Below are 15378 nucleotides of genomic sequence, written 5' to 3'. Positions count from 1 at the left end.
GTCCCCTCTCCTCTCTGAATTATCATGTCAAAGCCTTGACCTGTAGTCCCTTAGAATGTGACCATATTTGGAGATAGGGACTTTAAAGGAGAAATTAAGGTTAAATGAGGTCAGATGGGTGGGTCCTAATGCAATCTGACTGGCATTCATATAAGAAGAGGAGATCAGGACATACAGAGAGAGACACCAAGGATGTGCTCACACAGAGGACACATGTCATTTGGGGACACAGCAAGAGTCAGCCATCTATGAGCCAAGGAGAGACGCCGCAAGAGGAACCAAACTTGAGGACACCTTGACCTTGGGCTTCCAGCCTCCAGAGCTGTGAGAAAGTATCTGTTGTTTAAGCCACCCAGCCTACAGGGTTTTGTTAGGACAGCCTGAGCAGACAAATATGATTGGAAAACCCTTTTGGGTGTATACAGATCCATATATGAATATCTTATAAAACACATTTTCTAATATTTCAGTTTCAGAGATGCAGCCCATAAAAGTGAGTTTTTCAGGCAACTGGTAAATAAGATTAGTGCTTACTGCCTGATGATTTCGATTGACTGGTATGTGTGAGCATTACCATGTGTGTATTGTCTGTAAAAAATTCTAACAATAACTAGTGTTCTGCTTTCAGGGACCGACTTCCAATATGGGTAGTGGATAATTACATCAGGTGGGTAATATTGATATTTCTGAACAAAAATTATATATAGCTGTTTGAAATAAACCTTGGCCTCATTTTACTTGTGAATCTTGATAGTTGATTTAGTTAATGTTAATATAGTGATTACATAGTTCATGTCAGTTTACATCATCATTCTATTCTAACAAAAATAAAATAAATACAACACTAATCATGTTTTATTTTTTCCAGGGAAGCATCAAATGTAATTGGACCTAGATTGGTATGCCCTATAAAATTTCATTTGGTGACAGCTAAGTATATTAGGTTTTTCTACTAAAACAAGATTTTCTGAGGTACATATGACATCATGTGGCTAAAAATTCCCAGTGAACAAAACATTTTTAGTATGAATAGAATATGTTGATATCTAAGGCAAAATGCAAATGAGAAACACATCATATTTGGAAATAGTGCTTCTTATTAGTACTTAAATATATCTTCAATTAAATTAATATCAAATGTTTTTACTTGCTAAAAAGTTAAAAAATCTTCTTTTCATATCAAAAATGTCTGTATCTTTAAGTAATAAAGACAATCATCTACCTTATCACACCAAGAGACCACTTAGTATTACATAGGCTAACGTATTTAAATTCTAAATAAGTGATCTAAGTGAGACTTCTCTTATTAAAACTTCAGGTGAAATCTGTTATAAACAAAAAATCTTTATTTTTGGTTCCAAATTAGGTATTTCTTTATTTCTCCATTACCATTAGTTTCATTTTTAACATACCAAAGTTGGTAATAAAAAGCTAATACCAGGACACCTGGGTGGCTCAGATGGTTAAATGTCCGCCTTCGGCTCAGGTCATGATCCCAGGGTCCTGGAATCAAGTCCCACGTTGGGCTCCCTGCTCAGTGGGAAGTCTGCTTCTTCCTCTGCCTCTGCCTCTCTCTCTCTTTCTCTGTCTCTCATGAATAAATAAAATCTTAAAAAAAAAAACTAATACCTAGAAGAATGAATTAGTTGAGCTACTTTGAAGGGGAATTTGGTAATATTTTAATAACTATAAATTCTTATACTCTTTGACCCAGAAAGTTCTACTCATCCTTGCATATACCCCAACATGTTTTCAAAAAATACATGCACAACAACGTCCAATGCAATATTATTTCTAGTAGTAAAAAGGCCATCAATATGGACTATGAAAACAGAATATAACTTCCAGAGAAGACATATATAGATGGCCAACAGACACATGGAAAGATGTTCAGCATCACTCATCATCAGGGAAATGCAAATCACAACCACAATGAGATAGCACCTCACCCCTATCAGAATGGCTAAAATCAAAAACACAAGAAACAACAAGTTTTGGTGAGGACTGTTAGTGGGAATGCAAACTGGTGCAACCACTGTGGAAGACAGTATGAAAGTTCCTCGAAAAGTTAAAAATAAAACAGCCCTGTGATCCAGTAATCACACTACTGGATATTTACCCAAAGGATACAAAACACTGATTCAAAGGGAAACATGCATCCCTAGGTTTATAACAGCATTATTTACAATAGCCAAATTATGGAAACAGCCCAAGTTTCCATCGATAGATGAATAGATAAAGAAGATGTGGGATATATATACAATGGAATATTACTCAGCCATAAAAAAAGAACAAAATCTTGCCGTTTGCAACAACATGGATGGATCTAGAGGGTGTAATATTGAGTGAAATAAGCCAGTCAGAGAAAGACAAATACCATATTATTTCACTCATATGTGGAATTTAAGAAACAAAACAAATGAACAAAAAAGAGAAACCAAAAACTAGACTCTTAGCTGTAGAGAACAAACAGATGGGTACCAGAGGGGAGGTGGGTGGGGGAATGGGTGAAATAGGTGATGGGGAGTAAGAGTATACTTGATGAGCACAGAGTAATATATGGAAGTGTTGAATCACTATATTGTATATTTGAAATGAACATAACACTGTATGTTAACTACACTGGAATTAAAATTTTTTTAAAAATTAAAAAAATAAATTAGAGTCTAACTAAATGGAGGAATACTATGTAATTACCAAAAATTAGAATAAAGAATTAAGAATATTGTTGGGGTTAATGTAGAGCATGAAATCAGCCATAATACCTGGCTTGCTAAAATGTTACACAGAGGCCCCTGGGGGCAGTGGAGGGTTTCGGAGAAGACCGTAGACCTTTGGAATGCCGGGGTCCGTCTGACCACTCCTGCCGTAGGAATGCCGCCACAGGGAGTTGTCTTCCCGAAGCTTTCTTGGCCGGAACAGCTGCCCTGTGATCTAAGAGACGTATGCATTGTCCCTTAGGCTATGTTTAGCAGAACTCGAAGAACACGCAGATTAGCATATTGTATCTTTCCTATAAAAAGATCCTCCTAGTTTCAGTAAGACCCCTTGTCACATATCACGTGCTTGAGAAACAGTGATAAGGATTTGTGATTATCCTGAAGGACTAAAAAAGTGGGAGCAAAGAAGAGCAAAAGGTCTTCGTCTCTGAGCGTTGACCCCCTTGCCTTCTCCTCTCTTTCATGGCAAAGTTTGGAGTCATCTTTCATCCCTCAGAACAGGGATTGCTGGCCATTCCTGGCAAGGGATATTATGTAACTGTCAAAAAATTAGGTGGGATTTTGGAAATATTCCAAAGAGCAAGGGGAAAGAACATAATGCAAAACACTTTGTATACATTGATTCTTTTTATATAAATTCTTAAAATCAACATTCCATGTAAATATACACAATGCTAGAAAATGCAAAAGATTTTGTTTGTCTGCTTTTTCTGAAACTGACCGGGAGACTTTAATAGGAAATCCTTTAGAAGAGCAGGACTAAAGGCAAATAGGAAGGAGGCTTTCTGTCTTTACACTGTGCCTTCCTGTTGTCTATGAATTTCTCACAATGTTCATAAGTTGTATACAATTAGTGAGCTAGTGGGCCATTGTATATATTTTCTTTTAGACACATTTTTATGTTGGAAAAAAAACATACAGTAGAACTTAAATGTTCTTAATTTTTTTTAAAAAAAGGTAATATGTGAAGTGATGAATGTGTTAACTTGTTGGGGGAAATGCTTTCACCATGTACACAAATATCAATCCTCATGTTGTATACTTCAAATACCTTATAATTTTATTTGTCAAATTATACCTCAGTAAAGCTGAAAAAAGAAAAAAAAACACTTAATATTTTAACGTATAGTTTACAATGAAAAGATTCCTCCTGTCCTTTTCAAAATCATATTCAAAATGTTCCGTTTGCTACTTTCAAATTGACAGTTGTAGCATTCCCTACCAATGTCAATGGACTTTACTCTTTCTGGACACTAGAGGGAGTTTGGAAATGAGATGAAATACATCAAAAACCAAAATGGCTCATAAAATTCTATGGCTGGGTTTCCTTACTCCCGTTCAGAACCTCTATAGAACTAAGGCATTTCAACAACAATGGTTGACTCTACAGATATATTCCTAAGAGCTTGTGTGTAAACTGAATAATACTTTAAGTTCTCCTGGAGAGATTGCAATTGAGAAGAGTCCTACTGTGAATAGTCTTGTAAAAAAAAAAAAAAAGAAAAACAAGCTTTTCAAAAACAGATTATCACTGCCAGTTTATCATTAGATGCCAAGAGTCTTGTATTTTATTATCTTCTTTACCAGCAGATATTGTAAACCTGAGGTGTGATTATATTGGTACAACCAGTTTTGCAAGCCTTAGAAGGTACAGGTACTCAGTAAATATTTAATCATCTAATTCTCCCAGGATAATAGAATAAGTAGCTGCTATTGTCTGGGTTTTTTCCCTACTAGCCTAATTTAAATGACCCGCGCGTCTGAGTCCTTCTAGACAACTCTCTGTCTTCATTTGTTCACACAGTTTGAGTGTTTACTACATTCCAGACAGAGTAACATTGCCAGTGGTAAAGAATATAAAGATTCTGACCTCAAAATTTTTTCAATCTAATGGGAACAGACCAGAACCAAATAAGCAAATAGATAAGAGATATAGGATATCGTTAGAACATGTGATCATGATAGGCAAAAATTCAGTATCCTATGGTGAACATTACTAATGCGTACCTGGTTCTCCTGTACTTCTGGGTATATGTAGGTTGTACTTCTCTATGGCCCCGGAGTCATGCATGGCCATCTGATGAATTCTGGCTAGTAAGATGTGGGTAGAAGGGTTATGTGACTACCTGGCTGCAGTTTTGGATTGCTAGCCTGTGACTCTCCAGTTCTTTCTTCTTCTGCTGTGGCAAATCAGGAAAGCACATCAAGAGCTGTATCATGAGACATATAGAAGGAGGCTGGGATGCTGAGCCACTACCTAGAATGTGGTTTCACTGAAAAATTGCCAGGATCTTATCTGGAAAGTTTTTGTGAGTAAAAAAATAAATAAAATAAAATAAATAAATAACGTTGGCTTAAAGCCAATATAGATTTGGAGTTGTTTGTTACCATAGCAGAGCCAAACTTGTCCTGACTGAAGAGAGGGGCGAGGGAGTGTCCCTCGGTCAGGATGGTCAAGGAAGGGCTCTCTGACAGAGTGGCAATAACAATACAGTTACTGTTTTTTTTGAGGTGAAGTTGTCAAGGACAGGTAGCCATGGAGAGGAATGGTTTTTGAATATTGCCCAGTGAACCCACTGCTTCAGAATCATTAGAGGGCACTTGTCAAATGCATAGATACCTTGACCTTGCCCCAACTTGTTGAATTAGAACCTCTGGCGGGGCAGGGGGAAGGTGGTGTTGGGATTCTCTAATTTTAATGAGCTCCCCAGGTTATTTTGATACACAGCCAGCTCTTGGGACCATTGATTTCAGCTTCAAGCCCTGACTGTTCACCTTTCTGACATGTATGTTGTGGTATCTAAAATTTTAAGTTGTATACCTCTCAATCTTTTCCTTACTCTGACAAGGGGGAAAATAAAGGGAAGACCACATTTTGATTCTCATCAAAATAACTTTAGGGGCGCCTGGATGGCTCAGTCGGTTAAGCATCTGCTTTCAGCTCAGGTCGTGATTCCAGGGTCCTGGGACGGAGCCCCACGTCGGGCTCCCTGCTCAGTGGGGAGTCTGCTTCTCCTTCTGCCCCTGCCCCAGCTCATGCTTTCTCACTCGCTCACACTTTTTCTCTCTCAAAAAAATAAATAAAACCTTAAAAAATAACTTTCTTTTCTTTCTATAGTTCTGACAAAATAAGATCCCATATGCATCTGTCTCAGTTTTATAGCATCTTCCTGAAGTCTTCACATCATAACAATATCAGAGACAGATATTCTTTTGTTTGACTTATACAGACAGAATCAAATTGTAACTTAAAGAATGTTATTTTGAGAAAGAGAAACATCAAGGTAGTCCAGAATGGTTTTGCTGTTTGAATTTTAAAACAATTGAGACCATTTTTGAGTGCTTATTATGTACATACAATCACACTGTGAGGTAATATGTTCTTAATGACATTTTGTTTTCAGAAAAATGTTGGTACTTTAAATTTTTGTTTTTTTCCTTTTGATGATATCTTTTAAAAAATTTATAATTTTAATAACTACATCTTTGGGGTAAATTAAATAAATTAACTGAGGAGCTTGGCTATAAAATGACTGATTCTTAGGTAATTATGAATTTAGAGCCTTCATTCTAGTTTTTTGTTTATGTATATAGAAACTTAATGATTGAATATGCATTCAAGTCTCTAAATTTGGGACTAAAAAGGGAAAGAAAGCTGGTACGGGGGTTGGGGAGGAGCACTTATCATAGACAATTACTTTGTAAGACTGCCTGTATTTGATGTTTTGATCTATGCTTTTCAAAGCCAAACATAAGGTGCATATCAAACCTAACCTCTTTGTAATACTGTATAAAGATAGATTTTCAATTAAAGTGGGGAGAGAAGATACACAAGGCAGACTGATCACCTATGTTTATCTTTGCTCTATCACAGAACCCACTTCAATAACAGTAAAGGATATAAGGCATACAATTTTGTGCCTTTATATGAAGGCAAGAGGACTAGATTGGCACAAATAATAGAAGAGAAGCTGACGGCAGTAAATCCCGTCTCTAAACACCACAAGGATACTATGTATGCGTACGTGTGCCAATGAGCTATGGTGATAGTGGAAAAAAGACCAGTTCCTCAGCACCACAGCCCTACCACCCACTAACCCCAACATTTTTCCATACGAAACACAGAGTGAGTGAATAAGTGAATACTTCTACAAAATTTCAGAGGGGCTCTAGATGACAAAACAGTGTCACTAGATTTCTAAGTCTGCTGTTTATTTCAAGTGCCAGATAACTGAAGTAAAATAAGTGGATAAATATTCTATGTTGGTGTATTTCCCTGGTCGAGAGCCTGGGGGAAGAATCTAAATGGTAATTTGGAGCAGACCTCTTGCTGACAATTAAATTCCATCTGGTCTTTGGGTTAAACAACATTTATTCAATTATTATTATTGTCACATTTACCACCAGAGGGAGCCCATATATCCCCTTCAACTAGAGACCAACAGGCTCCAAAGTAACAATGCTTTTTCTTCTGATTTTGGTATTAAAATATATTATGTAATTTTGCCTGGAATAAATGTTGGAATGTTTATTTAGATTTATGCTATTGTAGTTGTCTCTGAAAGCAGCACAGAAACTTTAATCAAAAACACATTCATTCTCCAATTTGTTACTTCCTCAAAACCTCTCCCAAATTGGAAATAAGCAAAAACTCATGGGAGAATTACATTTTCCACATGTACCTTCTAGAACCCTAAAATTAACCCTAAAATTAATTATCTTTGTACATGCTCTGATTTAAATTTTATTATATTTTCCTAATGAATCATCACATCAGAATTTTTTTAAGCTCTGTGAGTCAAAGTATAGAGGAAGGATCTTTGAAGAAAAATGATTGGCTGGTTGGTGACTGGTAAGTCATTCAAAGGAAACAGGCATTAGCTAATCAATAGGTATAAGGTTTCAGTAATACAAAATGAATAAGTTCTAGAGATCTGCCATTAAACATTGTTCCCACAATTAAGAACATACATTATATACTTAAAAATCTATTAACAGGGCAGGGTTGACTGGCTGGCTCAGTTGAGCATCTCGCTTTTGATCTCTGGGTTGTCACTTTGAGCCCCATGTTAGGTGTAGAGATTACTTTAAAAAAAAAGAAAGAAAGAAAGAAAGAAAAAGTAAAAGTCTGTTGAAAGGGTAGATCTCAGATAAGTGTTTTTATCACGATAAAAATTAAAAATAAATTTTAAGTCTTACATATCCCAAACTGAAGTCACTATCTGTCCTGACATCAATAAATCTGCCTTTGATGCTCATAATCATTAATATGAAGTATAAACAAGCAGAGAAAATGTCTTAGGACTTTATTCACCAAATGATTTAATCCATAACTAATAAAACAATGTCCATCTTTTTTGTGGGAAAGTAAATGATCTCTGAAAGTAAACTAAAGTTAAGTCCTGGAAGATTATATATTAGTTTTCTTTTAGTATCTGCTTCTCAAATGCAAGAATTTCATTTATTTATGTCTTTAACTGCCAGTAGCAAAGATTTGCCCTTTAGGAAACAGACCCATTTTGATATTTTTGAAAACTCAGTAAGTCTATTGTATCTGTAAATATTTGAATACTACAAATGTCTGGTGCTGAGGAGAAGGATACACTATTTCATTATTTACTCCATTTTATAGAACTGTGACCATGGCAACCAGGTGCTATAAACTGACGCCAATGGAGGCCACACTTACCACTTTTATCTAAATTGCTACTGGAAGCACACAAGCTTTACAGATCTATTGAATTGCATTAGATTATGGGCATTTTGGGAGGAGTTCAAATGGGAGAAATGCTTTGTTTTTATCCAAGGAAGTAGAATTGTTATTTTGTACTGTTTCCTGGAGGTAATATTCATATACAACTTAAGGATTTAAGGAAACAAAGGAAGGAAACTGACAGATGCATAAAATAGACAGATCCCATATGCTTATCTCTGCTCCACCCCAGAACCCTTTTCAATAACAATAAAGGAATATAAGATAGACAATCTTGAGCCTTTTATACAAGACAAGAGAGCAGAAGGATGACAGCAGGGCAGATTGTCAACAGAATTTTGAAGGTTGGAAAATAGATAGATGAGTCACAACTGATTTAGCAGAGCAGAAATGCTAAAATCTAACCGTCTATTGTGGCGAGGAGGGAATGACAACAATAGGCAGGCTGATTCATGCTAGAATCCTCAAAGGCACAGTGACTGAAGGGACTAAAATCTTCCAAATGAAGTCTGGGATATGAGTGGAGCCGAAAACAGTGTGGTGGCGGATTGAGCATTCGCATCCCCCAATTTACAACCCAGACACTGAGTTAGGTACCTCACCTGGAAGAACAAGCTGAGGGAGTAATGGGTCACTAGGCTGAAAACAGGGTAATGAATAAAAATCTGAATTCCTAAAAGCCAGACACCCAGCCCCCTGCCCTGCCCAGCTATCAGGTACATACCAACCAGGCTGGATACTGAATGAGTCTTTTTAGGAAATAGGCAAGGTATGCTTATTTCAAATGATCAGCCTCATAATAGTATTAGAGTTTTTAAACTATGTACACATATCACTAGAATATAAAAATAAATTATTAACGTCAGGGAAGAGCTGCTTTGAATCTGTGCCTCTGCAGTGTAGATTATGTATGTGGCATATAGTCAGAAATTGTAATGTGCAACCCACCACTCAGGGATGCAAATCTGACAGCGTGTTGTAGACGTACCCTGTTGCCTCAGAATTAGAAGTAGAGGGACAAAGTGAGGCTCGAAAGGCTAGAAGTAAGGCATCCTAAAAAGACCTGTAAATAAGGAGCACCAGACATTCTCCCCTTCACCAAAATGTAGCCAAAGAGACTCTGCTGCCCCCAACCACGGTCTGATACTTTCTTTCTCTCTATTCCCTTCAGGAGATAAAAGGAGAGGAAATTTGGGGGTGGGATCGCGGAAGAGAAAAGCATGTTTGGAATGCTAAGCCTTGACCCTGCTTAGGGAGAAGTCCACAGCTTTGTGGAGGGGATGATCTCTGCCCTCCCTCCAAGCTAAAAGAGGTTGTACATTAGTTTCCTTCACTGCTGTAACAACCAACCACAAACCTAGTGGTTTAAAACAACACAAATTTATTATCTTACAGTTCTGGAAGTCAGAAGTCTACAGTGCATTTCACGGGGCTGAGATCAGGTCGTTGGCAGGCCTGCATTCCTTTCTGGAGGCTAGAGGGAAAATCTGCTTCCTTGCCTTTTCTAACTTGTAGAGGCTGCCTGCATTCTTTGGTTTGTGGGCCCTTCTAGCTTCAAAGCCAGCAATGGCCAATCAAGTTTTTCTAGCATGACATCACTCTAACAGTGATTGCCTACCTCTCTCTTCCCCATTTAAGGACCCTTGTGATTACATTGGACCCACCTAGATAATCTAGAACAATCTCCTTACCTTAAAGATCAGCTAGTTAACAACCATAAATCCATCCACAATTTTAATCTGCTTGCCTTATAATGTAATGTAATATTCACAGGTGCTATGAATTAGAACACAGATGAATTTGGGCGTTGGGAGGTTGGGAGGTGTTATTCTGTTTACCCCAGAAGGGTTCAAGAAAACCATTCATCAAAATCTGGAGTGCCTATGAGACAGGGTGGCATCATTTCCAAATTGGACATAAGCTTAGACAACTCTGATCTAATCTAAGCTACCAGGGGAGGAGATTCACTGGAGATGAATAGTAAGCTAGAGAAAGGGAACAGCCTGCACTCTATGATTTGGAATGGATAGGATTCTTACTTTCTGTGGGTTAAGCAGAGCTGCAAAGTTTGGGAAAAATCTGTCTGCAAGTCAAGAACCCTCTAGGAAGAGAAAAGAGGCTCACCACAGCTAGATCTCCTGTGCCAGGGAATTTGAGCATTGGGAAACCCCACAGGCTCAGCACCTCCAAACTGATACACACATGTGTCCATTAGAGCCAGTATTTTGCCTATTGCACCAAGGATATCAGGGAAGACACATTGGCCAGAAAGCAATGGCTCTCAACAATAGTGCAGTCACATGGTCAGTTAAGGGGGGAAAGTGTCTGTTTCTCTTCCATCTCATCTTCCCTCACCCCAATTCCAGGAGAGTTAGAACTGGAAAGGGAGGCACAGGTACCTTGAGAAAGTGGACCACATCTCCATTTCTACTCAGGATCTTCTAAGCTCAGGTTAATAGAAGCTGGGATGGAGAAAGGATGAGGAAGTATGAGATGGCAGTTTTCAATTGGTCTAGACCAGACTTTTAAAAAGCTTTTGCTAAAATATAATAAAGCTACTAAAAAGTTCATTTATGTGTATAGATTGCTGAATTTTCACAAACTGAACACAGTGGTGTTACCAACTTCCAGGTCAGAAACAGAGTATTCTCAGCTCCAAGATACCCCCTTCCTCCCTACTAGTCTCTTAGTTTGCTCTCCAAAAAGTAACCAATATTGTGACATCAAACAACATAGATTAGTTTTACTATTTTTGTACTTTATACAAATGGAATCATACAGTTTATTTAGGGTCTGGCTTTTTCCACTCAGTATTATGTGTGTGAGAATCATTCATATTTTTTACAAATATTGTTAGGTCATTAACTGTCATTACTATGAAGTATTCTGTTGTGTGAATATGCCACAGTTTATCAGTTTCATTGTTTATGGGCACATGAATAACTTCCAGTTTGGAGATATCTAAAAGAGTGCTTCAATATATATTTTAGTATATATATTTGGGTGAAAACATGTTTACTTTTGCGGTGGATCTGTACGCTGGACTAGGATGTTTGGGTCATATCTTTGGCTTGGGGATAAGTCATCTGAGTTTTCTAAAGAGCAGTATGTTATCATTCTTGTTCCTCCACATCTTCATTTTACACTTGGTAGTCTCTATTTTATTTATATTCTACTGGGTTAGTAAAAATATTTCAGGGTAGTTTTAATTTGCATTTTCCTGATAAATAAGGAAGTTAAGCAGCTTTGCATATGTTTATTGGCCAATTACATATCCTCTTTTGTGAAGGGTCTGTTTAATCTTTTGTGCATTTTAATTGAGTTTTCTTGCCCTTATCTATTTAGATGAGTTCTTTATATATTCAGCTATGAATCCATATCAATCCCACTGCATATAGTAAATATCTTCTCCCCCCCGTCCATTACTTTTTCACTTTTTTAAATAATATCTTTTAACAAACTTGATCAAGTTCTTAATTTTAAAAGTCCAATTTATTAATATTTTTATGGTTGATATGTTTTATGTCCCATTTAAAAAATCTTTACCACCTCCAGATCCTGAAGTTATTTTAATTAGACTTGTTATTAATTGCAAGCAACAAAAAATCTGTAAGTTCTACCTGAAAGGTTGATTCACCCAAATGTGGTTGAAGTTAGTGAGTGGAGACAAATCAAAACTTGTCACAATTGTACCTCACCCAGTTAGGTTGTTAGATAAAGTAGTTACACAAAGAAAACATAATTAAAATTTTTTTTTTAATTTAGTCTTCCTCTGTAGCTTCCTCTGAATGGGGCAAGAAAGAAATTTAAACGGAACAAAATCTGAGTCTCTTCTGGTTTAAACAGCCACTTTTAGGTAAATGATAGATCTTCCTTCCCACTCCCCTGAAGATGTATGAATAGGGAGTCTGCCGTGTCCTTCTCTGACACAGCCCTCTATAATCTCACATCACAGAAGGGGCAAGGGAACTTTCTTAAGGCTTCTTTTATAAAGGTACTAATCTCATTCATGAGGGCTCCACCCTCATGACCTAATCACTTCCCAAAGGCCCCACCTTCTAATACCATCACCTGGGGGGGAGGTTAGGATGTCAACATATGAATTTTGAGGGGACACGGTCAAACCACAGCCCCTCAGTAGCAAAGGAGTCTTCCTAAGTCTACTGGTCACAGCTCATCCTTCTGGAATTGGCTGCTAAATTCTGCAGCCTAAGGGCTTGTGGTCAGTTACTCTGGTCTCTCTGGTGAGGTCTGGTTGTGATCCTCACTTGATTCCTGGCTTTGTTGATCATTCTGCAGTCTTTGGCACAGACTCACCTTGATGCCAGCACAATGAACTGTCTAGCACCATCAGCTGTCTTTCTGCATCCTTCCGAAGGGCAACCTACACTCTTGGATACCTTCCGCTATTGTCACCAAGGAATCAAGAGAGAATTCAGGGGGTTAGACCCAGAACCTCCCTCTGACTCAGCAGCTCATGCTGCTAATCTCATTGTCCCATACTCTCCCTAAGTCAGCACTGAGGTCTCCTCTTAGAGATGCAAACATGAGTCAGGACTAGGTTCTATGATTTTTATTTTCCTTTTCATCATATTCAAGCACATCCTTCAACAGCAGGAGGAAGAGGCACAGGGTGGTACAGGGGAACATGAACCTTGTGGGAAATTACTTATAAAAATGGGCACTATTATTCCCCTTCATGCTCCCTTGTAATATGACTTTGAAGTCTTTCCCATGAAGAGGTGGGTCTCTTTCTCTACTCTATGAACCTGGGCTGGCCTTGTGATTTGCTTTGATCAATGAAATGCAGCAGAAGTGAGGCCATGTCATTTCTGACTGTAGGCTGCAAAGGATCTAACGTGCCTCCATCCTTATTCTTGGTACACTGTCACCACCATTATGAACAAGCCCAGGTTGGCTGGCTGGAGGAGGGGAGACATTGGAAAAGAAAGACAAGCTGGCCCATCTCAGACCATCTTAGACCAGCCAGTCAACCTACTATCCAGTCACAGACTTAAGAGTGAGCCCAGCCAGGACCAGAATGACCTAGTTGGGCTCAATCAAATTTGATGACCTGCAGAATCATGAACTAAATAAATTATTGTCGTGTTAAGACAGTAAATTTTAGGTGGCTTGTTATGTAGCAAAAGCAAATTCATCTCTCACTGTCTCTTTCTCCTTCCCATACTTCACCAACACATAAAGGCAGGTTTTCATCTCATCTCCCCTTCTGTCATGGACAATACTTAAGTATATCACCAATCACCATTCATCTTCCTGGGACATCAGGTCTCACAGTGCAGTCTTAATAGCAGAATCAATCTTTTCTCTACACTATGGAAGAAATTCTGTGATCTACTCTGTCAAGCCTAGCTCCTAATATGTTAATGATATCCAAAGGAATTTAAAAATACTTTCTGTGAAGCCTGGGTTCTAAGACAATTTGATTGTTGCAGACTTAAAAATTCTACTTTGTATGCAAGAGCTGAATGCTTCCTCTTTATATCTTTGCTTTAATGATCCTAATCCTCCCAGGACAAATGGATGCCTCTGAAAGAATGGTGATGGAGCAGGAGAAGGTCACACTGACACTAATACAAGAAGAAAAGAACATTGAAATATGGTTTAAAACATTATCTTCCTAACATGTCTGATGTATGTTTCCTTGGGGCTGTAAGGCACATTCTAGATCCCTCATCTAACGGAGAGGATTGGAATTCACAATCTTCTGTGTCTAGATGGAACATTCTATTACTTTTTGGTATTTACTATGAACTAGTTGGAGCTGCAGTGCAAGAGTAAGTCACAGATTTATTTATTTCATATGCTATGTTGTCCAATGTAATGTTGAATAAAAGTGGGGACAATCAACATCCTTGCCCTGTTTCAGTCTTAATGGGGAAAGTATTTGGTCCCTCGCCATTAAGTCTGATGTTAGCTATAAGCTTTTCATAGATTGAGGAAGATACCTTTTATTGCTAATTTGCTGAGAAATGTTATCAGGAATGTTGAGTTTAGTCAAAGCTTTTAATATTGTGAATTTTATATTTCAGATAATGTACTTTTCATCTTTAGAATTTCTATATACTTTTTTCACCCTCCATTTCTTTTCTCATTATCATCAGGTTTTTCTGTGACTCTGAACATATTTAAACAGGCATTTAAAAATCTTTGTCTTATAATTCTACTAACTACCTTATTTCTAGGTTTGTAGCTATTGGCTAATTTTTCTCCTGGTAATAGGTCATAATGACCTGATTTTTGGGATTTCTAGATTTTTTTTTTTTTACAGGATCCTAAACATTGTGATTTTACATTGTTGAGTGTCTGGATTATGGTTGCATTTTTAAGAGTATTGAACTTTGTACTTGCCAGCAATTATGTTTTTTGCTTATTAGCTTGATTGTTTCAAGCCTTGATTTTATAAGGTGGGTTCTAGATAAGCCTTTATTTGGGGACGAGTATGGTTCTGGTACTGAGGCATGATGCTCTGGTGGTGTCTCCACTGAGTGCTCCAAGTGATCAGGGGGACGCCTCGCTCTTGCTAAGTCACAACTCAATGCCTCCTAGGTGAGAGAGAGCTTTGGAAATTGTTTAGCTTAGAGCTCCCCACTTGTTCTTTGCTTGTCTTCAGATATTTCATCCTTTGCCCAACTGGGTTAGTATTTAGCAGCAGATTTGAGGAAAACCCTATGCAGATTTCTAGAGCTGTCTCTGTGGCTTTCTTCCTTTTGGGACTCTGTCCCACACGTTCCTACCCCTCTGCTTGTTTCTTCTGTGAGACCATTGTAATGTTCCAGTTAACCCACCTCACAGGCTGATTCAGAAAGCCTCTCCAGGCACAAAGCCACATGATTCTAAGTCTCATCACACTGACTGTCCTTCTCTCAGTGACCCCAGGCCTGTGCTACCTATTGTTCAAGTTCAAAATTTGTTTGATATTTT

At 37.9% G+C, this 15378-nt stretch overlaps 1 long non-coding RNA gene across 1 annotated transcript in view; it reads left to right on the top strand.

Annotated features, from left to right (window-relative positions):
- Positions 1-7233, top strand: part of LOC112835340 (uncharacterized) — a 41589-nt gene extending 34356 nt beyond the window's left edge. Inside the window, exons 2-4 of the long non-coding RNA XR_003211183.2 lie at positions 629-667; positions 869-899; positions 6595-7233. This is a non-coding gene — a long non-coding RNA (uncharacterized lncRNA). The remainder of the gene's footprint in view (positions 1-628; positions 668-868; positions 900-6594) is intronic.
- The last annotated feature ends 8145 nt before the right edge of the window (positions 7234-15378 follow it).

This window comes from Callorhinus ursinus, unplaced genomic scaffold (assembly GCF_003265705.2).
Source record: "Callorhinus ursinus isolate GAN/ISIS: 27379988/994484 unplaced genomic scaffold, GSC_fseal_2.0 scaffold2, whole genome shotgun sequence".
Classification (NCBI taxonomy): Eukaryota; Metazoa; Chordata; class Mammalia; order Carnivora; family Otariidae; genus Callorhinus; species Callorhinus ursinus.
Note: the sequence above shows the minus strand (reverse complement) of the source record. Positions and strands in the feature narration are given on the sequence as shown.